Raw genomic sequence first — 25,284 nt, forward strand, 5'->3', positions numbered from 1 at the left:
GCGCCCGAGCGTCTCGTGTCACGTTCCCTTTTGTTCCGCCGTGTAGAACTTTTCATCCGAATTAAAAGAAAAAAAATGTGAGCCCAAAAAAAAAACCCACATTCGTTTAATTTACGGAGCCTTATCGCCTCGCTCGCCTCGTGTGCTCACACGCGCACAATGGACAAACCTAAGCCCCCCCAGAGTTAATTCAAATAATAATTTGTGGGGTGAGGGGGGAAGAAAGCATCTGCCGAAAGCAATTACAAGAAGCAATGCGCGGCGTTAGCCAAAGTGTGCTCGTTTAATTCCCAGTGCAGTGCGAAACACATTGACCGAGCCTTTGCCGGCGTAACAAAATTGTTCGTGGTTTTTGCGTGACAATGGAAACGTGTGTTTGACAAGTAGCAAGCTTTTACGACCAATATTATGAATAATAAAGGGGGGTTTTGGGGGGTTATATTGCGTGTATATTAATGTGTCGTTAACCAATCACTTCGAGTATTTGGCTGCTATAAATTTCCGTGATAGGCCACTTCGTTGAGCTATCATTCGTGGGCAGGTCGCTTCTGAAAAAGAGCCATAAGCTCTAGTGGGCCTTACCTGCTAAAATAAAATAGAAGTTAAATATTTGTAAAAGTTTTCAGGGTAAAATTATTGGGTAAAAAAAATAGCTTTTCAATGCACACAATTTTATTTGCACTCAAAATTAGAAAATACATTATTTTGACCCCAACAATAATCAAATTTGATGCTCTGAATAAAAGTGGGTGGTTTCCTTTCGATATGTTTCATTTTCTTCATGCAAGTCATCCACTTTAATTCAGCATATCAAAATTGATTATTTCTGGGGTCAAAACATTTATTTTCTACTTTTAGTGCAAATGAAAGTGTGTGCATTGAAAAACTGGTTTTTGTACCTAGGTTTTTTCAAGTGATATCAGCATCAAGCAAGAAACACACAAAGATAATGTACAGCAACGAATAAAGTACGGGAATGCACGAAAGTCATAACATCCAAAACGCAAAATAAAACAGTGATCTCAACTCTCAACCCATCAATGCCGGTGGATGCCAAGCACGCGACTGAAATTGCGAAACACAAAACACTCCGAGTCAAAGTCCAACGCCGCCAACGACGATCTTCACGTAGGCCGCATCGAGCGACCGCTTCGCGTGGGCCCCGTACGATCAGCAATCGCAAAGCGTGGGTGTCTCGGGATGCCCTGCGATGCGGCGACACGGCCAATCGGCGCGCGGGCCCGCAATGAGACTGGGCGCTAAGCAAGTCGCCTGGCTGATGATTAGCTGTGGCTGGGTTACAGGTCCTTCTAAGGATATTGGGGCACCACCGATTCGTAATAATGATGGCCGGCGGGGTAGGGGAGGGGCTGTCCCTTCCTATCCCTCACCCCATCGCAAATGTCAAGGGGAGCCACACTTTCCCGAGGCCAACATTTTACCTAATATAATATTTTACAAAGTGTGTGCTTTTGCAATTAAAAATAAATATTTGGGACAAAGACTGGATGGAAATAAGTTTTGAGACAAACTAAATAGGTGTTAACCACAACATTAGATCGCCCTACACCTTACGTTGAGGGTTTATCATGGGAATCGGTCAATATTTGCTCATCAAACTATCACCAAACTATCAAGCATTCTAGAAAAAAAATACCTGTACAGGTTTTTTCTGCATCCTTCTCTATTCGAGAGCCTTCTCTGCTGCGACATTATAAGTCTTCACATGACATTCAAAGTCCCGAATAATGATTTTAGAGTTTGATCGCACAAATATAAATAAGTCGTTCACCCACCACCACCACCACCACCTGATACAGCCAATTAGTAAGGATTGTCACGGAAACAACACGTGCCAATTAGTTACTACTTCAGCGCACCGGTGTGTCGGAGAGTAAATCCACAAGATTTACAAATATGAATAATATTATTGGTCGCGAGAGCCTACGCATTGAGTTCAAAGTCCCTGTTGTATTTTGTCAGTGACATGTAGTTCTCTCTTCCTCAGTCCCAGGCTATTCCCAGGTTCACGTAGCTCGAGAGTGAGGCCACCCTCGCGACCTCGTGCCCTTGAGCCAGCCCGTTGATGATAGAGGGCTGCGGTTCCACGTCTGTCTTCCACCGCATAGACAGGGTCACAGAGAAGCGGAGGGGGGTATGTGTGAGTATGGCTCAGACCGCAGCCGTGGCACATTGCCCCTGGGTCCCAGTCACCAGCGTGTACCAGGAATGCAATTGCGCGAGCGTGACGGCGTGCTTCTGAACGTGTCTCCAAATAACATGCTGTTAAACTGAGCTATTTTATGTCTTTTACCGGGTAAAGCCCTCTTTTTCAGAGGTGACCTGGCCACACATAATAGCTCATCGAAGTGGCTTGTATCATCATCATCATCATCGTCGTCACATACGGGGATTTATAGCAGCAGGCGCCAAATAATCTAAACACGTGTTTCTAAATGTGGGCGGAGAAAAATCCACGCGATTACCGCGGTGAGAGAAAACATGCGAACTCCAAATATACAACAGGCATCGTCAGTGTCCGGGTTCGAACCCATGACTTCCAGCGTCACAGGCGAGGGAGATCACATCTCCTTGCCATTGTAGTGCCCCCTGAAATCCACGTTGGTTCGTCTGCACCACGTTGATTTTTCCACACACGTTCCACACCTCTGGTACATGAAAATGTCAAGGCGCAGCCCCGCACCTCCCCCCGGCTTTGACATTCCTGCTTGAAGACACTGCTGGCAAAGGAGTGTTGAGAGGCAGCGAGGGCTCTCCCTCGATAAATAAAGGGCATCGTCATTGTTCGCGAATTGAATGTGAAAGGGGAAGAGACGTGCATTGGGATGTGTGGTCAACTTCCCTCAATGGAATTCGGCATCGCTCATCGACAGATTCACGGGCGCAAAACGGGCGGACGGGCGCGCGCAACATTAATTACGATCGTCGAGAATTAACCAGAACAAAGCGACCCAAACAGACAAAACGAAGGGCACAAAAGCAACCAACGGGGACCCACCGCGGTTGACAGATAAGCGAAGACTAATTGAAAGCCAGAGGGGTAGTCTGAATGTTGTTAGCGTGAAATACGCAATAAAGACAAGGTATTTACAGAAGAGAGCTAACAAGGAATTGACGGAATTCATGGCATACTTTTGCTTGCACGGGCGTATTGGCGGTGCTGCCGTGCACGATCTGGCCTCGGAAAGTTGCGGCTGTACAGGGACTCCTCTACTTACGAACGAGTTCGGTTCCAGAGGCCTGTTCGTAAGTCGTCAACAGCGCCACGAAGCCGTTCGTGGCTTTGCCCCCTTTCTTCCACCTGATGACGGTCGCTTGTGTTGCAATCGAAACGTCGTAGTTTTTTTTTTACCTATCTACGTGACTTTACCGAAAGACCCGAGGAATGTGGGATTATCCTTGTTTTTGAACATCGGGAAACCTCCGTGCAGTTGTCAGTTAATTGCCGCATTGTCCCGCTGAGATTTGGCAAGCTCAGCCGACTTGTGTCCGCTTTGTAACATTAAACCCCACACGAGCCCACTGCGCTGAGCCTGCCTTGCCCCACATCGTCCAGCGGAATAACAAAACAGGTGACTCGCAGGAGAGGGGACGGGACTAATTCACATCTCGCACGCAATTCCAAGACATGGGCCTGCGCAGCATTGCTTATGGACATGGAGTTTACATAATGGTCCAGCGAACGGCCAGTTTGGGACCTCAAAGACGGGTCACTTAATGGTCCTGCGTTTCAACCTAACCTTGACCCTTTGGCTCGGCCGATTGACTGAACACAATCCAATCCAAGTGGCCACATGTTACGCTCGATTTGTTTTGCTGCTGCTGTGAGAGTTGAAGGCCTCCTACCGCCTTTCGACCACGGGAGCTGTTTGACCATACTTCACCACGTTGGTCAGTGTTGGTTGGTGCAGAGGTCGAACACAGGACCAGTTCTCATAAAACTCTCCGCCGATGTCAGCTGTGGCTGGGAATCGATCTCGGCTCGCCAGGTGCATAGCATAATGTCCCAACCACTGCACCATTCACTGTATGTAAAAAACACTCGTTTTGCGCGGTTGTGGAACACTGGTTATAGCTGTTCTGTAACTCACAGTAAAAACAAGATTAAAATTAGTCTCTGAGCATGTTGGACTTCTCAGCCTAAGTCAATCAGCATAACGCAAGTCTAGAATGTCAGTCGGCTGGGTGTACTTCACATTTCTTACTCTTTGTTTTTTTCGGTAAAAACACAAGCTTCCGTCTTCAGGTGCTTGGGAAGGAATTCATCCAGCAGTGGGTATATCGTGGCCGGTGACGATGGTGACGAGTACGACAACTCAGCACGCTCCGCAAACAGCAGAAACTGAGTTTATGTATGTGTAGTAAGTATATATGGAGGCTGGACGACAGGATCGGAGGCACACTTATTTATTACACCAACACAGTTATTACAGGTCACTTGGCTACAGGGATTTCTCGACAGCTAACCCCTCTAGCCTATACCAACTCCTCCACTACGGGACTAGGGGAGGCTATCTGTCCCAGCTTGGTTAAGCTGGGATCCCGGCTCCCTGAGTCACCAGACCAGCTTCGTCTGGGCTCTCGGGGCCACGCCACCGGCTTGCCCTGGTCGGCCCTTAGAAGGACAGCGAGCCAGGGGAGCTCCGGGGCCTATACTAGCAGGTCTTCGTTCTTCTCTGGTTAAAGCTGAGTCCCGACTCCCGAGCCTTTCGGCTCATCACCTTTTATAGGACTTGCCCCCAAGGGGGGGCCCGTGGGGGATACACATGCGGACGTCGGTGCGAGCGCCACCCTTGTGTACGGCCGTAACCCCGCCCCTTGTGTTTGTTGGCCATCCGTGGCCATGCATAATCACGCCTCAACATTCGTAGCCATGTGCAATTACACCTCTACATCACCCCCCCTGTACAGCTCGCAGCCGTCCCCGGCTGCAAAAAAAAATCAGAATAAAGGTGCATCCCTCACGAAAACCCCGTGTGTGTGCCTCGCGTAATTTTTAACAATAACAAGAAAACCTCAACAAGAACAACAAGAGGAAGAGAGAGAGAGAGAAAAAAAATAACCCGACGCACCCTCCCCGGATAAATACCCCAAAACCAACATATATATACGCTCCGGACGCCACCTTTCCAATTGTCCGCAAGGCCCCCCAACGGCCGACCTCACAACACCCCTTCCCTTTTTGTCCGCAAGGCCCCCCAACGGCCGACCTCACAAAAGTCTGTGCGTTTTGGCGCGCGTTCTCGCGGCGGGCCCGTCACAAAGGCCCGTCCCGGCACGCTCAGTGACGGTTGTAGGCGGTCCGGGTGCAAGAGGGTCAGGCGTCGCTGCCGAGTGACCCCCGACCCCTCCGGGAGGGGTTGGTGGGCGTGGGCCCGTCACTCCTGTTTCACCTGGGGACGGAACAGCTGGCGTCAGGTTAGGCGAGTGCAGCGACGACGGGGAGTCGGCGACACCCTCACACGTTTGGCCATGCGTGTGTGTGTGTGAACCACGGGGCGGCGTGACGAATGGTTTTAACCTTGAGGGGTGCACATACCACCGGCGCCTCCCCCATTTGACGCGAACACATTGCGGCCGCAAAACCTGCACGACCTCCACTGGCCCCCGCCACGGCCGTACCAATTTCGACGAGGTTGCCAGCGGCACCTGAGGACAGTGCAACCACGCCCTGTCCCCTGGTTTCCATTTGACCACCTGCACCCGCCCCAACCGAAGCCTCTCGTTCGCCTTCTGGCGGAGTTCGGAATTTTGCACGGCCGCTTCCCGCGCCTCAGACAATTTAGCGATGTTAAATTTAACGTGTTCGGACAAGTTAGACTTCGCCTGGGGCGCCGAGAGCTTCAGCTGGGTCGCCACAGGGGGGTGAACTTCGCGCCCATACATCAAAAAGAAAGGGGAAAATCCGGTGGCCGCATGGGGAGCCATTCTGTAGGCCTGCAACACACCGGCTATACGGAGGTCCCAATCCGTCTGGGATATCGACACCTGCTGGGACAGCATGGACGTGATGGTCCGATGCAGCCGTTCCACCATCCCGTCAGTTTGTGGGTGATACGGAGAGGTCCGAACCTTCTCCGTACCCAAGAGGTCGCACACCTCACGTAGGAGTTTACCAGAAAAATTCCTACCCTGGTCAGTAAGCAGCCGTTCCGGAGCACCTTTGTCGAGGACATAGCCCTGGACAAAGGCCTCCGCGATGGCTGCTGCCGACTGGTTCGCCAGGGGCCAGGCCATAGGCCATCTCGTGAAGTATTCAACCCCCGTTAGTAAATACCTATTGCCCCTGGGCGTAGCGGGAAATGGGCCAAGTATGTCCAGAGCGACGAGCTCGTTAACCCGGGAAACTTTTATGGACTGCAGCGGAGGGTTGGATCCCCTCGCAGGCGGCTTCCTCTGCGCGCATTGCGTGCATGACCCCAAGAGATCCCCCACGTCCTTTTCCATGCCTGGCCAGAAGAAATCCAGCTGGAGCATGGCAAAGGTCTTGTGAACCCCCAAGTGCAGAAGCCGCTCATGAACAGCCCATACCACCTTACCCCTTAAAGCAGCAGGCACCACAAGCCTCTGGCGCCGGGTTTTTCCATCCCAGTGCATCAAAAGACCCTGGAACAACCCCCACGAGTCAACGTTTTCCACCCCCTGACCAGCCCCCCCGACGCGACGGCGCAAAGCGAGGAGGGAGGTGTCCTCCATTTGGAGGCGTCCCCATTCCGCGACCGGCAACCCCAGCAACGAATCCCTCCCTTCTTGCTCGATAGGACCCGAAGCCGAAGGTGCATCGGCAGCGGCCACGAGGACCGAATCGGTGGTGACGTTCGGGGGCCTACAACGCCCCGAACCCAACAGGCACGCGCACTCCGAAGTGGGTGGCAATCGTGACAGGGCGTCAGCGTTCGTGTGGTGGACACCCTTACGATATGTGGTGACAAAGTCATAGTCCTGGAGGATCTCCAACCATCGAGACAACTGGCCCGATGGTTGTTGAACCCGCAGGGCGTACTGTAGGGCCGCATGATCTGTACGGACGGTGAACCGCCGACCGTACAGATACGGGCGGTACTGCTGAATGAAATAAACAATCGCCAATAATTCCCGACGGGTAACGCAGTACCGCTGTTCGGCTGGAGACAGTACCCGACTACCGTAAGCCACCACATGCTCTACGCCCCCAATGAGCTGGGACAGCACGCCCCCGATGCCCGTGTTACTTGCGTCAGTATCGAGCAAGAAGGGTTGTGAAAAATCGGGGTAATTCAACGGCGGAGCCCCCACCAAAGCATTCCGGAGGGCGCGAAAAGCAGTCTCCTCCTCCGGCCCCCAATGAAACCTGACTCCCTTGGACGTCAAGGCATGCAATGGTTTCGCAATCGTAGCGAAGTCAGCCACAAATCGTCGATAATACGACGCGAACCCAATGAAACTCCTGACCTCTCCCACCGAGGTGGGAGTCGGCCAGGAGCTGACGCATTCCGTTTTGGCGGGATCAGTGGATATCCCCGAGCGCCCAACAATGTGACCCAAATATCGCACCGATTCGCGGAGTAAATGGCACTTCTGCGGTTTAAATTTCAAATTGGCAGCCCGCATTTTGAGAAAAACAGCACGCAACCTCTGGAGGTGTTCCTCGAAGGATTTGCTAAAGACGATGACATCGTCTAAGTAAATCAAACACGAATCCCATTGCAAACCTGCCAAGACCAATTCCATTAACCGCTGAAAAGTTGCCGGCGCAGAATGTAAACCCATCGGCAAGCGGTTAAATTGGAAGAGACCTTGCGGTGTCCGAAAAGCAGTCTTAGGTTTTGATTCGTCATCCAGAGGAAGCTGCCAGAATCCAGATAGCAAATCGAGGGTGGAAAAGAATCGCGCCCCCGCCAAGGCATCGAGCGACTCATCCATTCGAGGAAGCGGGTACGCATCTGCCACAGAGATTTTGTTCAGACGCCGAAAGTCGACACAAAACCGCAGTGAGCCGTCGTGTTTTTTCACCAAAACGATCGGCGCGCCCCACGGGCTGTTGGAAGGGGAAATGATATCGGCGGCTAGCATGTCATCAACAGCCGATTTGACATGATCCTTTTCGGCGGGACTCAACCGAAAGGGATTTTGGCGGATTGGCGCGCTGTCACCCGTGTCAATATGGTGTCGCAGCAATTTAGTACAACCAATATCAAATTTGTGTTGACTAAAAACGTCAGCAAATTCGCTCAGGAGAACTCGCAGCTGCGCGCGCTGCGAGTCGGACAGGTCCACTGAACCCGCGCAAAGCGCATCCAGCCATCCGTCATCACAGTCCGAATGCGGTCGCGACGGAGGATCGGTGGATACCTGACCCACGAGTGGTTCCTCATAGGGTACCGGCGTTGCGTGTGCAAGCACGGTCCCTTGAGGAACCACGGCCGTTCGCGATCCCACATTAAGGACTGCAATGAAGGGGTCCCCATCCCCTCGCACCATAGTCTGAGCCGCGAGCAAATCGGGTCCATTGACCCCGGCCCGAGATGGACCCAACAAGACCCCCCGATCCGCAACCCCTTCATCAAACGGCCGACGCAACCTAAGAGGGACGAGCATCTGGGCCCCCGGAGGCACGCGCACAGTTTTTGTGACGAGCGCCTGCACGGTGGCAAACGCCCGACGCTCCGTGGCGGGGGAAGACAGAAATGTAACGCGTCGGCCCGATGGGAGCTCAATGCACCCTTGGTCAATAAGGATGCGGATGGGCATTTTGGCCAGAAAATCCGTCCCCAACAGGCACGGAACCGCGAGTGAGGAGGAAACCAAAACAGGCCCGGATAATTTAATGTCCCCAATGCAGATAGTGGCGCGGATTTGGCCAATAATGCCCAGAGAGCCCCCGTTAGCGGCATAGCACGGCACGTCAACAGGGAGCAAGGGACGACTTTGAACGGGAAGGATGTTATAAATCAAATCAGATATAATGGTCGCCGATGCCCCTGTGTCAATTAAAATCCGCACCTCTACCCCATCAATGTGACCGACCACGACCGATGATCCCGCCGACGCAGCAACGACACGATGGGCGAGCTCCGACCACTGACCCGGTTGGAGCGCTCGCCGCATTACCGAACAATCGCGCGCGACGGACGGGGAATTTGGAGCCCTGTTTAGTTGAGCGCGTGAGTGTGTGTCGGATGTGTGTGTGGGCCAAACGTGTGAGGTGCCGCGACTCGCCGTATTTCTCTGCTGGAGCTTGGGAGGAGACGGCGTGGCGTCCTGGCGAGGTGTCGCCCCGCGCTGACGGGGAGCCCGGCATCCTGACGCAACGTGGCCTTGCAGGCCACAGTTGTAGCAGCGTGTGAGCGACCCCGATGTCCTGGGCTGCTCCTGGCGACTCGGTCCATTCCGAGCCTGCGGTGCCGCCGATCTCCATTCCCCTCGCCGCTCCACCCTGCAGACCTCCTCCGATGGGAGGGCGGTGGTCGCCATGGCATGGCCGGCCGCCCCCTTTGCCGCCTTTCGGCGCAGGGACCGCAAGCCCCCGTGGATGTGGCGCGCGACCAGCAGGGACGACATCTCCGCGTCGTCCTGAGCCAGGACGTTGACGTCCAGCTCGTCAGCGAGTAGCAGCAGCTTCTCAGCCACCATGGCATCCACTCCTTCCTCGTCCATCCTTGGGAAAGCAGCCTTCGCCAGAGCCAGGAGAGCCGTCCGGAAGGCCAGGGGTGACTCGTTGGCGCCCCGACTCCGATCGTGGAACAGCTGCCTGCAGTCCGAAGGCGGCCCATAGACGGCTGACAGCAGCTGCAACGCCAGGTGTAGAGTGGCGCGCTTTTCCCTCGGCGCCGAGGTGAGGGTAGCCAGGGCGTCGTTGTCCAGCATCGCTGGCAGCGCGCGTAGAGCCTCGGCGTCCGACCAGTTCGCCATCTCTTGATGAGCGATGAACCGCCTCTTGAAGCCGCCCCAGTCTCCGTCAGCGCCGACAAATTCTTTAAGAGGCGGCAGACGCTGTTGTAAGGCGGCGTCCGTGGCCGCAGAACGCTCTCCGTCGCTCCCCGTCGATGATACAGTGTGGGCGGGCCGTGCACATGGCATCGCCGGTCGCTCCGATGTTGACGCGCCGGCCGGCGTTGATGATGTCACGGCTTGTGCTTGGCGCTCAGCAGACACGTGACGCGGGCCGGCCCCGCCCTCCGCTCGTACTGTAGAGATGGCGGGAAATTTGACCGCGAGCCGTGTCGGGGTGGCGGGAAACGTCGCCCCGCGCCGGCTGCCGTCGTCGACCCGCGCTGCTCCTCCAGCCCCCAGCCGCGTGATCTCCTCCAACGCGGCGGCCGCGGCGTAGAGCAGGTCCGCCAGGCGGGAGTGGGCCAGCCGGAGTCCTTCGGCCGACGCATCCCCCTCCTCCTGTCGTAGCGGCGCGGGCGTACTCGGCCCCGGCTGCTCCGATTCGACCCCGGCCATCTCTGGTGGTGATTCGGCCGCGGCGTCTTCCATCTCCGACTCCCTGGTACGTGTCGTCCCTCGTGTGTCCATCGTTGGACGTTTACTTCTGACCCCAGATGTAGTAAGTATATATGGAGGCTGGACGACAGGATCGGAGGCACACTTATTTATTACACCAACACAGTTATTACAGGTCACTTGGCTACAGGGATTTCTCGACAGCTAACCCCTCTAGCCTATACCAACTCCTCCACTACGGGACTAGGGGAGGCTATCTGTCCCAGCTTGGTTAAGCTGGGATCCCGGCTCCCTGAGTCACCAGACCAGCTTCGTCTGGGCTCTCGGGGCCACGCCACCGGCTTGCCCTGGTCGGCCCTTAGAAGGACAGCGAGCCAGGGGAGCTCCGGGGCCTATACTAGCAGGTCTTCGTTCTTCTCTGGTTAAAGCTGAGTCCCGACTCCCGAGCCTTTCGGCTCATCACCTTTTATAGGACTTGCCCCCAAGGGGGGGCCCGTGGGGGATACACATGCGGACGTCGGTGCGAGCGCCACCCTTGTGTACGGCCGTAACCCCGCCCCTTGTGTTTGTTGGCCATCCGTGGCCATGCATAATCACGCCTCAACATTCGTAGCCATGTGCAATTACACCTCTACATATGCAATAGACAAAAGACAAAGATCCCCCGTATAGCCTGTAACAGATTGTTGGAGCAAGTGCTGTTAGCGAGCAACTATGAAGGCCGGCACAGCACACAAGGTTGCTAACTTCACGCCCGGCCGCCTTTATCTCCCTCGTGGCGATGTTTAAAAAACGCACCAGAAATACTCATTTGAGGCTGAGTCGACCTAGGGGAGGCCCAGGACCGGTTCAGATAATCTTCACTGGTGTTGGCCGTTAGCGGGGAATCGAACCGCTCCCCCCAGATAGAATACTCACACACACACTCACTCACATTCACACAGACACACACACACAGACACACACACAGACACACACACAGATACACACTCCTCACACACACAGACACACACAGACACACACACAGACACACACACAGACACACTCACACACAGATACACACTCAAACACACTCACACACACTCAAACACACTCACACAGACACACACACACTCACACAGATACACACACACTCACACAGATACACTCACACACAGACACACACAGACACACACAGACACACTCACACACAGAGACACACACAGACACACACACAGACACTCACACACACTCACACAGGTAGTCGGAGACAGCCACAGAGTGCTTCTGCAGGGCACTGAAGACAAACACTTTATACCAGCTGCGAGCACAGACGTCGATGACGCGGCCGAACGCACAGGCGCAGAAGCCGCCGTGACGAGAATTGCAGACGTCCACACTCGGAGGTGAACGCACAGCGATGCATCGTGGGCAGTGATCCCCTCGCCGGGCGAGAGGAAATATTTGAAAGCTCACTCGTTAGCAAATGGGACGACTTAATCACGCGTGGCAGACGCCACAAGCTGTCAAAGCCAGTACATTAAGGGAGCCTCCAAGCTTTGGGGCCGTTCATAAATGACATCACGCACCTGGGGGGGGGGGGGGGGTTCAGACATTTGTGACGATGTGTGACGAGGGAGGGGGGTTAATAAATGTGACGTCACATCAAAATGCGCAACTTTAAATAAATATAGACAACACGTTCTACTTAGTTAAGTAGACTTTTTGTTAAATGTTTCTCCTACAACATCAGAGTGCAGCGCCACATCAAATACGCACTACAATAACAATAGTTTAAAGCGATTTGAAGCATGTTTAAAAAAAATTGGGGGGGGGGGGCAGAGCTTTGTGACGTCATTTTTGAGGGGGGGTCTGACTTTTTGTGACGCCGTGTGACGAAGGGGGGGGGGGGGGTTAAAAATCGTCCAAAATCACGTGACGTCATTTATGGACGGCCCCTTCGCTTAGGAGGAGTTTTCGGCTGCGGGAAGGAGGGACGCGTGGACGGCAATGCGCCGACTCACGTGCAGACAGACGCACGCGGCGGGCTCGTGGAGGAACATTCAAGGGATGGGGGGGGGGGGCTGTGAGATGTTTGGGGGTCTCCGCCCTTTGCATTTTGTGTCGTCGATTCCTGCTCCCGACTGTTTCACCACCGAGCATACCAATCACTGCACCGTGCTCTGCCCTGGTCAGTTGGGTCCCGGTGTTTTAAATGCGGCTACGCAGATTGTCGCCATACATCAACGCCAACGCGAACAGAACAATGTCGACACGTAACTCGCAGCAAAATAACTATCGATTTTCTAGCAGTAATCACCAAATTACACTTTAGAGGGTCTCGTCATAGCCGCTGCAGCATTGTTTCTATGGTTACGAAGCTGAACAGCAAGTCCTTGCTTAGCGCGGGGGTTGCGTTCCTGAAAATCTCCACGTAAAGCGAATTTTCGTTAAGCGGGGAGACATTTTTCTGTATGCGTGTTTAGTTTGTTGCCCTTCCCCCCGCACCGCCGATTTAGCACGGTTGGCAACGTACAGTGCGAAATAAGTTCAACATAGATACAAACATGAAGGTGGGGGTGCCGATCCAGCTCGTAAAATTATTTGTCATTATGTTGAAAGTACAGGACACTGCTTTACACGTTTCTATTTTGAACGTGTCGTTCATGCAGTAAGTCAAAAAGATATGTTACATGTGACAGTAATTTATTTAAATATAAAGTGTGTGGCGAGTGATGCCAGAACAAAGACTGAAGAGGAAAGCACGTCGTGTATCACAGCGCACATCACTACCACAGCACCAGTACTGGTACTGTAGTACTGCTACTGTAGTACTGCTACTGTAGTACCGGTACTATTGCCAATGCTGTCCAACATGTATACATATACGGGGCGAGGCGTGTTTGTAAGCTGTGCGGGGAGTTTCAAAGCGATCGGTTTCGGGGTTCTTGTGAGGATAAAAACAAGACACGCGGATGTGTTCTGGGGAAGGACAAACGTAACATTTCATAGGCGCAGCGATAAGTTAGTCCACATATCGGGCTTTCTTAACAAAGTGGTTGGGTTTTCCTCTAAGGACAAATGTAACATTTCATAGGCGCAGCGATAAGTTAGTCCACATATCGGGCTTTCTGAACAAAGTGGTTGGGTTTTCCTCTAAGGACAAATGTAACATTTCATAGGCGCAGCTATACGTTAGTCCACTCATCGGGCTTTCTGAACAAAGTGGTTGGGTTTCCTCGAAAAACAAACGTAACATTTCATAAGTGCGGTGATACGTTAAGCCACATACCGGGTTCTCTGAACAAAGTGGTTGGACTTTTTCCTCTAAGTACCCAACTGCAGCTACCTGAAATAGTAATTTAGAAAAACAAAGGGCTGGAGGGGGGTGGGAGTACAGTGAGTGATGATAAAGATATCTTCCAGAAGGGCTCAAGCCCGTTTAAACGTGGAGCAATGGCTTTTAGAATTGCTTGTGGGCTCAGGACGTGGTGCTTAGATTGGGTAGATCTCAAAGGAAGGATTGGGCATTTCCCCAACACTGTTTCCTCACTCAGAGCTGGAGGCACTGAGGGGATGCTGAGTGATTGCTTTTCGATCTGCTGGCCTAACTGCAGAGATATGTAGGGATGGCTTGAAGGCATCCTGCGTAGATAGATAGGCTCACGCAGTTTTAACTTTGGTTGATGGGAAATGTCCCACGTGTGATGTGTCCGCACAGATGATTTCTTTGTGTGCGCGTCTCTGTGAATTGAAGTAAGTTCATACCAGGGCACTTAAAACACATGGGTTGCGGATGTCCATCAAAGTCAAGAAAATTATGAAGTCTATACGCAAAGTTTATTTTCACAAGACTGCATTTCAGCATGTCCAGAACGCCCACCTCATCCTCATCTCATCATCAGTCCCTTAAACGTGCGAGTCACGGGGACACGAGTGATGCATTGGCAATCAAAACTCTTTTCTAGCATCTCACGCAAAGCGTGCCGCTGATCTCCTTAGCGCTACGTTGAACTGCTGCTAGTTGGGTCCACCTCCCGTCCTCGTCACTTCCACTCGGCCCCACAAGCTCGGACGGCGTTGGCATGCCCCCCTCCTCCCCACCCACCCGCTGCTCTTTTGAGTGACATGACAAATCTGTTGCAGCTTCCTCCCACCGACGGCACAGGGATATAATCACGTCCATGAGAAAAATGGAAGGCTTGTGTCATTGCTAACGGGGCATGGGGGTTTTGGCACCGCTCGATTGTTGCCACATCAATACCTTTGTGCCTCCGTGCACGCACGAATGAGCGTCCGCCTGTCCAGAAACAGGTGCATGCTCAATGGACAGTCCATGAGTGGAGCGGCCCAAACTCGCCGCTCTGCTGCCAAATGCAGCGCGGCTAGTTGACGCCAAAACTGCGCCTTTTGGCGTCATCTGGTCCAACACCATGTGAGACTAGGCTTTAAGGAAAGCTGTCTCGGGTGTGGACCATTCAACTTCAAGGACAGTTCATACATTATCAGAGTGTTGTTTTTTGTTTGCATTATGACTGCAGGTATTGTGGTCTATGCAAACATGACTCCTTGTAAAAAAAGGTGTCAGTTTTGTTGCCAGATAAAAGGGTAAAAAACAATTATCATATTTTTTATTCTGGCAAATGAGGTTCCAATGGTGCAGCGCGGCTAGTTGCCTGGCCTCGGCAGCGCGATTATGACCGGAACTCCTCGTCGCCTGGCCACCACTGGGCCACCGCAGGTTGTCGCTGACCCATTGGGGCTTTGCTTAGGATCTTCAAGCTTGTTTTTAGGTTGTGGTCCACTTGACTAGAATCATCATACAGCACATAGAGTCTTGATCAATCCGCTGCAGGATAAAGGTCTCCCCAAACTGTCGCCATCTCTCACAAACCTGTGATAATCTGCCAAGCACCTGATTCTAACATATTTATTAATTGCAACATTTTATCTGGACAATCTCAAGTGGCACACCTGTACACGAGTAGATTCCATCGTTCCGTCTCCTCGGTAGAGGTGCCTCTCAGACGCATTCCATCCCTTGCCTGCCCAATCCATATTGCATGTCGACCACCAGGACATCATCATCATCCCATCTAGCGACGTGTCATGCCCGAGCCTACATTTATACAAAATGTAACAAATTATTTCGTGATTTTGCTGCTGCATTGGCAGTGGCGCACAAGCACAGATATACAAAACAATAAATCAACACATCCGCCGTTAATATCACTGTGGCCTAAGTAGGAAAAATATATAATACGCGACGTTTCGAGCGATTGGCCGTTCACATACACCACGTGATATGAAGAAGGGACGTTACTTGAAGCATCGCCCGCCTGTTGCATAATTACCGTTTTAATGGCAGCGCTATGGATGCACGTGTTGATTTTGTTGTACAGTTCTTACCGTTTTATTCACTCGATTAGCCTAAAAGCAACGTGCGGACATTAGAGAGATATAAATTGCGTAAGTGAAAATAAAACACGCCGCTTAGTACGCATGCAACTGCCATGCGTACACAGTGAGACTGAAGAGTCCTCGTGAATCAACGCATCGCCACACCCGGACTTGGCGCGCTGCTCGCGGGCCTGTGTCGCTATTGGAGTGGCCAAGGAAGAAACGGAACTCCTGAGGTCGTCGGATGTCTTCCAAAGTTCAGGGCGCTTCGCTGGCACGGCTTAGATCCTGGGTTTTGAATCTGGACCACATCTGCCCGTGATTAAATGAAGAACGGTAAAAAAATGTGCTACGACATTACACGTTCCATTCATTGGCTACCACATTCAGATAAGCCCCCCCTCCACCCCCCTTACCTTGTATTTAAGAACTTGTATCTTGGAATCTTTGCCTCACTTGATACAGTAAATCTAGCAGTGACGGTCCCACCTGATGACGGAGACTTGTGTTGCCTCCGAAACGTCGTGATTTATTATTTTATTTTATTTCTATTATTACTTTTATTAATTTTAATTTCATTTTTTTACCTACGTGACTATACCGAAAAAACCTAAGAGTATGAATCCTTGCAGTCATGAAAGATTCAAATCTAGAAATAATACGACAGTATTTTTAATTTCCAGCGGTGAGAGATTCAACTATACAGGGTGATCCATTTACAGATTCCCCACTGGTTAATGAAATTCTTGACGCAACATTGAATGTCGTATTAAAGTTAGGCGACGTTTATCACGAGGGCTTGTTTAAAGGTTTTAATAAGTGTGCTGAGATTTGTGGGCGACAAATTCAATGTCGTTTCCTTGAAAACCACTCTGTGCTGAATATCGGGTTACCTGCAGCGCAACAGTCTCACAAGAGAGGGCGTGGACAACATTACAAAGGGCAAGTATTAGTCAATGGTCATAAAGGTCCACATTTGAACGACTTTGAAAAATTCTTGCGCAAATCTCTTTCCTACGGCAATATCATGGGGCCTTTTTTGCCATTATCAAAGTATGGAAAAATAAGAATAGGTTTTAACCCTTTCTGGCAATAAAACAGGTGCTAGGATGTTCAAACACGAAATAGAAACCTTTTGCAAGGAATCAAGTTCGCATTAACCACACGTACTTGTGGCGAACTATGCAACACGATTTTTGTTCCTGGGTACTGTTATTTTCCAGTTGCTTATGCCTCAAAGTATATAAAATGGCTATGATTCCCCACAAACGTTGCTTTTGTGACCAGGACTTTACGTGAAGGAATGACACAAATGCACACCACGTTTTGTCATTGAAAATAGCTACATTTCAAAATATCACTGTCCTGTCACAAAAGCAAAGTTTGTGTGGAATAATAATCGCCATGTTCTGTACTTTTGAGGCATAAGCAATTGGAAAATAAAACATCGTACTCAGGAACAAAAAAATACTTTTGTGTTACACAGTGTGATGTGCACTGTGCTTGAAACTGATTGGCCTCCATCAGAGACAGCCTTCTTCATGGCCTTGTCTCACCACCAGTGTCACACCAGAGAACGCCAAAAGGCAGTAACAAAGACAATGCAAGTTTGCGAGCACCTACAGCTCTTGTCGTGTCCACTGGCCCAGTGTGAGATTTCCAAACCAATTCATTCTGTTCCGTCTCTCGACCGCGACACGGCCGACGGCGCAATTGGAATAAAATGTAGGAGGAGGAGGAGTGGTGGTAAATAGGCGCGAAGAATATTTTAAGCGAGAAAGAAACCCCGCACCCACCCACCCCTCTCTGGACGACCACGCGGTGTCAGTCGGGTCAGCGCCGCGGGGTCTCGCGTAAGAGCGCACAGAAGGCTCTAGAATCCTGTTTCTGATGAGTAGGAGGAGGCTCTGCCAAAGAAGTAAACGCTGATGCCGGAATCAATCCGAATTGTTTTTGCTTAAGGCCCGTTCGGACTTCCCCCCTGTTTCCCCCGCCCCTCTTCCCCACCTTCCCCACCCCTCTCCTCCCCTCAACCCCCTCCTCTTCCCCCATCCACCCACCCCCTCTTCTCCCCTCCTTCCCCCCCTCCCTCCACCCCCTCTTCCCCCCGCCCCTCTCCACCCCCTCTTCCCCCCGCCCCTCTCCACCCCCTCTTCCCCCCGCCCCTCTCTCCCCACCCCCCCTCTTACCCCCACCCCTCTTCCCCCCTCCTTCCCCCCCTCCCTCCACCCCCTCTCTCCCTATCCCCCTCGTCCCCCTTGCCCCCACCCCAGAATTGTGCAAATGCTTTATTGAAAGACATTTTCGTGAGCGTCTGCAGCAAAGAACCAAGAGACCGTTAAGTCTGTGGATTATTTACAAAATGTCTATAGACGTGTCAAAGGAAGGTTATCTCGATCTGCATGGCCGTACAATGAGCTTGACATTTAAGAAGCCACCGCTAATGGATAATGGATAATGTGTTGTTTGCTGACTTGGGAGGCCTTACAATCATGGCGTGAAAAACGAGATGGCGTCAGATGTACCTCCACCAGAACGAGAATAAGACGTACTTCACTGCACCTGGTTCTGTCCCGTTAAGGGTGAACACAAGCTCGTACATTCACAATCAGCCTTGTTCGATCCACTGCTGGATGAAGCCCCCCCCCCCCCCCCCCCACAAAGTCGTCGCCATCTCTCACGATCCTGCGATGTGATCACGTGGCTGACGCGCCCGTACTGGACACGTGCGAAAAAATGAGCTTCCAAACTCATCGGATAGCCGTCGGATCTAAATCAAGATTCCGATTCTGAATCACAATTCAACAATCCACCCAGAGCGGCTGCACACGAGACGATTCCCCCGCTCCATCTCCTGCAGCGAGAGCCACCCTCTCTGACGCGTTTCCATCCCTTGGCCGTCGCTCCATCTCGGTTCTTCGTCCATCGGACGTCATCCATTCGTGTGTCCGAGCCAAACTTTTTTTTGTTAACAGTTTGAATACGGAAATTAAATTTAAACAAATATATGCAGAAAATTTATTAATTTAACTCCGTACAGCCCTTTTTTGTATCAACCCATGGCATCCCCAAAGGTCCATGGAGATTGTTCGACTCTTCTTCAGCAACATGATCAGTGCGGCTTGGTGAAGGGGGTGGGGGAGGTAACCTATCCTCGGGTGAGTACCACGCAGCCCCGCCGTCTCGAGCAGTACGGCGTAGTATCCGCGGCATGGATACTGTGCAGGAGAACAGTTGAATGTGTACGGTGACTTCCCACGTCGTCGCAGAAACAGAACACGCGGATATACACAACGTGAAAGTGATGCCTTACCAGCACTGCATCGACTAGAGATGTGGACATGTGATCCCCGTGTTTGTGGCCAAAGTAACCTTGGTTGGAGGCGGGGGGAAGGGGCAAGGGAGCTGGGGGGATTGGGTGGGGGGCGGCTGCCATATCAACACCAATGAGAGGCACCGGTCTAGAGGCCACAACACGTGCCGCGTGTGCGTGGTGGTCACCCATCCACGCACCGAGGCTCCACCCCTGCGCAATGTCCAGGTAGAGCACCACCGTGACCACTCACGCGAGGGCTCACCCGGCCACCAAAACGCAACAAACATTTGTACAGCGGCCACTCGGGGAAGCCGCGTGTGTGTGTCACGTGTGTGTCAAAGGCGGTCGGGCGTGGTGCTGGCTACCCACCCCCCTCGTGTACCGTTTCGGCCTTCATATGTGCTCGCTAACAGCACTTGCCCCTACAGTCTGTCAAGGCTATACGGGGGATCTTTGTCTTTGTCACGTGGTTCGGTGGTGAAAGCTGATCCCCTTCACGCTGCAATTCCGCCCGCACTCTCGCCAGAGGTCTATTTCATTTTTTTTTAGCCAGGTAAGGCCCATAATAGAGGGTTTTTTGGGGTTAGATCGCATAAAAATATAAATGTGTCGTTAAAACCGGCCACCACCCGACACAGTCAACTAGTAAGGGTTGTCACGTAAACAGAACGTGCCGATTCGTCATTAGTACAGCACTAGTGTGATAGTGTATAGTGTAGTGTACTAGTACAGCACTAGTGTGTAGTGTAGAGTAGTGTATAGTGTAGTGTACTAGTACAGCACCCACCGGTGTGTTGGAGAGCCAAGCCACAACATTTACAATCTGAGTACGACGTTTCGCCAGTAATTACAACTAGCTTCATCAAATTGTAGTGCGTATTTAATGTGGCGCTGCACTCTGATGTTGTAGGAGAAAACATTTAACAAAAAGTCTACTTAATTAAGTAGAACGTGTTGTCTATATTTATTTAAAGTTGCGCATTTTGATGTGACGTTACATTTCTCAAACCCCCCCCCCCCCTGTCACACATCGTCACAAATGTCTGACCCCCCCCCCCCACCAGGTGCGTGACGTCATTTATGGACGGCCCCTTATCGCGTGGAAATGCATGGCAGCCAAATACTACAAACGCGTGATGTTGATGATTCTGAATAGGGAGGGAAAACTCGGAGCGCCCAGAGAAAAATCCACGCGACCAAGTGGCGAGGGAGACACCGCAAACTCCAAATACACAGCAGCAGGCGTCAGGATCGGGCTCGAACCCACGACCTCCTGCATACCAGGCGAGGTAGTTAACATCTCATCAAACATTTACAAACATGTACACATAAAACAACAACAACAACAATAACACGTGGATAAACTCTATGTCACGTGTTATTCATACCAGGCAATGAGACACCAGCTAGAGGACATCAGCCTCTGAGACCCAGGGCCGGATTAAGATTTTGTAGGCCCATGGGCTACAGGTACTGTGAGGCCCCCAGTAATATTTACAAAGGGAAAACAAAGTTAAAGAAAAATATAATTTATTTTTATAAGGATAACGACAATAAAATTCAGCATTCACAAGTGAAATAACTTTTCACTTTAATCTCTGGAGGCCCCTCCAGTTGGTGGAGGCCCCTGGGCTGCAGCTCCTAAAGCCCCCGTCCCTTAATCCGGCCATGCTGAGACCTCATGGGATTGGGCACTTTCCAGGTGCTTTGGTCATAGGCATGCAATAATGCGCGAGTGTTCATGTGAGGGGTAAGGGAGGTGCACGTATGCGTGTTGAACTTATTTGGCACCACCGTACGTAGCCAACCGTGTTGGTCGGAGGTGCGGCGAAAGGACAACGAACTTGGCACACGAAAAAATAAGTTCTAAAGAAATTAGTTTTCAATATAGATGAAAAAGTGTTTAGCTCCAGTGGCTTCCTAATATCGGAAGGAAGAGGGCAGAGCGTTCCAGACGGCCGCAGAAGCGCACCTGAAAACGCGACGATGCGGTGACCGTCTTTATTCGATGGCCAGCCAAAAGCCACTGCTCGCGACGATGACCGGAGTTCGCTTGATGGTTTATGCTCCTTGACGAGATCAGCAAGCCAGGGGATCAGCATGCAGCCTTGCGTACTGCGGTACAATCCCAGCCATCTGGGTAGTTAGATTCTACACACACAAACACACGTGAGGCAGCAGATGTAGAAACCTGGCCTAGCCGCTCAGGTCCCACGTGAGTATTTGTTACAGGGTGTCAGAAACAGCGCTCGGAGGGTTTAAGTTTCTGGGTGGTGTTGTGCTCACGTCCTTTGTGTGCCATGCCATCCTTAATGAGTGCTCGCTAACAGCACTTGCCCCCTGCTGCTCTATAACGCTCTTTGATCTTCTGTATTAAAACACCGCTTGGTGTGCTCACGTGAATAATTTTCAAGTGTACGTGAACAAAAGTTCAAATGATTAAATATTTCTTGTTACGCAACATTGGGCTCATTGTAACATCGGAGGTGCCATTATGAATCCTATGACAGAATAATTGCATTGATGTTAGCAGTGGCTAAAGAGACAAGTGAAGCAGTAATTGTGAGATATTTTAATTTTTTACCTTTCAACGCTCTTTGATAGTCTCCTGTAAGTGACACTGTTTCATTAAATCGTGTGCTTTGTGAAAAATGCATTACGTTGGCTCATTAAGTTTTGACGGTCTTCACGGGAAGGTCTCACCTGTGAAAACCCATTACCTGCGAGTCTCAGTGGGGCCTGAAGCCCTCGTGTCGTTAGCAGAGCTCAACATTTACCTTCAGCTGCTCAGTATAGTGCCATTCGCAAGAATGGAATAGTTTAACGCAGAGACTTTAGCGACCAATATTTTCCATGATAGAGTTTTTGTTTGGGTTAGATCACATAAATATAAATGCGTCGTTAAACCCGCCACCACCCGACAAGGCCAACTCTGGCTGTCGCCTGATGATGCTAGTTGTAATTACTGGCGAAACGTCGTATTCGAATTGTAAATGTTGCGGGTTTACTCTCCAACACACCGCTGTGCTGTACGAGTAACGAATTGGCACGTTCTGTTTACTTGACAAATCCTACTAATTGGCTGTGTCGGGTGGTGGAGGGTTCAACGACGCATTTAAATTTACGTGAATCTAACCAAAAAAAACCTATTATGAAGAATGGAATCTAAATTTACTTTATTAATGTTTTACTTATTTTTCCAGGAAAGCCATACTGAGCTTTAGGAGAGTACTTAAAGAAGGTCCTGCCACAACTGTTTTTTTTCCATCTAAACATGTTTTCAGCCAATTAACGATCAGTGTGTTTACACGCATGTCGGTGGGAACCGGAGCACCCGGAGAAAACCCACGCGTGCGAGGGGGCAACGCTCTATCCCCCGTACAGACTGAATCAGATTGTGATTAGTCCCCTTGCTGTAATGCCCACTCCTGGCGACTCGGGGATATGGCACCTCCGTGACACATTTGCGCGGCGGTCCACGGACCCTCCAACACTGCGGAGGCAGTGCTTGCACCACAGGCTCGCCACGGTGCCCAAGCAAATAAAGCCCGTGGCCAATAGGGTCTATCGAAACGCGCACAATTGTCAATGAAACGATGTGCAGATATAGCTCGTCAGGCATGCCGGTGACAACGTGCAATGTGAATAATTTGGACGGGGATTGAGTTGTCAGATTTCTAGAGCGGAGCGATGCGATAAAACCTCATGCAGCCGAACCCCCAAGCAAGCCTCGCGTTGTCGGCTGAGCCAGAAAGATACCGGAATGAATGAGTCAAGAAGAAGATGCTTTGCGGAATCTGGCATCAGAGGGGATTGTGTGTGTGTCTGTGTGTGTCTGTGTGTCTGTGTGTGTCTGTGTGTGTGTCTGTGTGTGTCTGTCTGTGTTTGTGTGTCTGTCTGCGTATGTGGGAAGCGGTAATATAGCGGTTAGCGTGCTGCGCTACGAACCCGAAGACCCGAGTTCGATTCCCGCTCACGGCTAACACCGCCAGTGACGATTATCCGAACCGGTTCTGGGCCTCCCCTAGGTGGTGCTGGCCACCCAACCCCGTCGTGTGTCGTGCCGGCCTTCATAGGTTCTCGCTAACAGCACTTGCCCCAACAGTCTGCTAAGGCTATACGGGTGATTTTGTCTTTGTGTGTTGCCAGCAACCCGGGCCAATCCGTTACGATGGCAATAGGACATCGGTTTCCTCTCGGTTGCTTAACCACCCCCCCACAGTTGGGCCGCCATCCAATTACGTTTTGTTATTTGCACTCCTTACACTTTTAGCAAGTCACGTGTTCAAATAAAAATGGGGTTCAGTGAAAAAAGAACGTGCAGCTAAACTCTTGGCTGTGTTCTTCCCCCCCCCATCTCACGACGAGTGCCTGTGACCTGTGCAGCTTCGCAAGACAACTGGGATCTGGCAGATGGAAGGAAGTGATGACGAGGCGTGGCAGCACGAATGGCCGTAGCTGGGATGATCTGTCGACCTTGACAGCAGCGCGCCTGTGCTTATCCTTCACTGTGGCTGGACGTTTGGGAATGGGGCCCATTCTAATCGGAGCCATCGTACTGCCAAGTGCAGCAACGCGTGTAAAACAGCCACCGGCACTCACCACTAAGTGGCAGTGACGTCACAACGTCGATTGTGCCAGGCCTCGGTGCACTTTAAAGCCACGTGAAGGGTCGAACGCCCGTTGGCAGGAGGTCACGAGACAGACCCAGGTGCCGTGGTTGACTGAGATGAGTGGCCGATGCACCATCTGGGCCCCTTACTATGCCAACCTGTTGTGTTTATTCTGCCGGGCGCTCCGTTGTTGTGAGCATCGCTCCTCTGCCCTCCGTTGTTGCTGGAGGGCGTCTCCCTCCAACTGCCCAGTAGCGTCCTTCACGAGCCTCCTCCACAGAGGCCGATCTTGACACCGCTGGTACCAGTTATTGACCAGTCCACTCAGCTCCATATCCTCTCGCACCACACCATTCCAACTCTTCTCTAGCCCGTACCACGCCTGTTTAGCCCCCTCTATCCGGCCGAACATAAGATGTTCGGGCATGCGGTGGCTGAGCATGCCTGCCGGAGGAGTTCACCGATGGGACTGTATACAGATCTTTCGAGGATTTGTGAGCTCCTCATGCAATCCAGCCTGGTTAAACCCAGATTGGATCATAGGCAGGCCAGCCTATATGTGTCTAACCGGCGAAGATGTTCCATTCGGGGGGTCCACGTTTCCCAAGCATAGAGAAGGGAGGGCATGACCGTGGTCGAGAAGACCTGAATCTTCGTGCGGAGCGACAGACCCGGTAGCTTCCACACAGCGTTACGCAGACGATAAAAATATAATGCCGCTCGACTGATTCGGAGTGAGACCTCTGCTGTCAAACTGGAGCCGGTCATGAGCACACACACACAAACACGTGTACGTGTTTGTGTGTGTCCAACTGCATCCTGATTGGTGGGCGGGATTGTTACGTGACATCATCACGCTGTGGCAGAATAGCCACACCTCACCCACAACTTAAGATTGGTCAGAACCGGTGTTTATATTGAAGTAAGTGGTGCAACTCAGGTTCGCGTATTGAATGTTCACTCGTCACTGATGTCAGCCGTGGCCAGGAATCAAACACAGGTCGCTAGGTTTATAGCACAACGTGCTAAACATTCACCGGCGCCACCGCTCCCAAACCCAAGTAATCAATTTAAATCTATTGTTTGTTTGAATACAATTATTACACAATGACAATGTATTACGTTTAAAAAAAAACAAATAGTGGACAGCATGGGAAGCTATCGCAGTTGCAAAACAAACAATGCGTAAAGCGAGGTGAAGAGAGCTCGTGGATAGAAGACATCGGAATTCCTAATGGTCATCCGCCAACGGCACAAAAGACCAAGGCACTCGAAGGGAAATAAGTTTTTTTACACCGCTCAATAAAAAAAACATTCATCATGAATGCCGCCTCTTTGAAATATATAGATTAGAATTACATTTTGGGCATTGATTCCTCTTCTTTAGAGAAAGAGAGACAGAGAGGGCTCAGGGAGACCGACTGACCTCTACTGGAGTTAGAGATCTCATTTTTCACTGCAGGCGCCCAAGAAAACCATTAACAACACAACCAAAAAAACCACCAACATTTTTGGTTTCTGACAGTC

The sequence above is a fragment of the Lethenteron reissneri genome, chromosome 51 (assembly GCF_015708825.2).
Source record: "Lethenteron reissneri isolate LAM-NWPU_2019-01 chromosome 51, ASM1570882v1, whole genome shotgun sequence".
Taxonomy (NCBI): Eukaryota; Metazoa; Chordata; class Hyperoartia; order Petromyzontiformes; family Petromyzontidae; genus Lethenteron; species Lethenteron reissneri.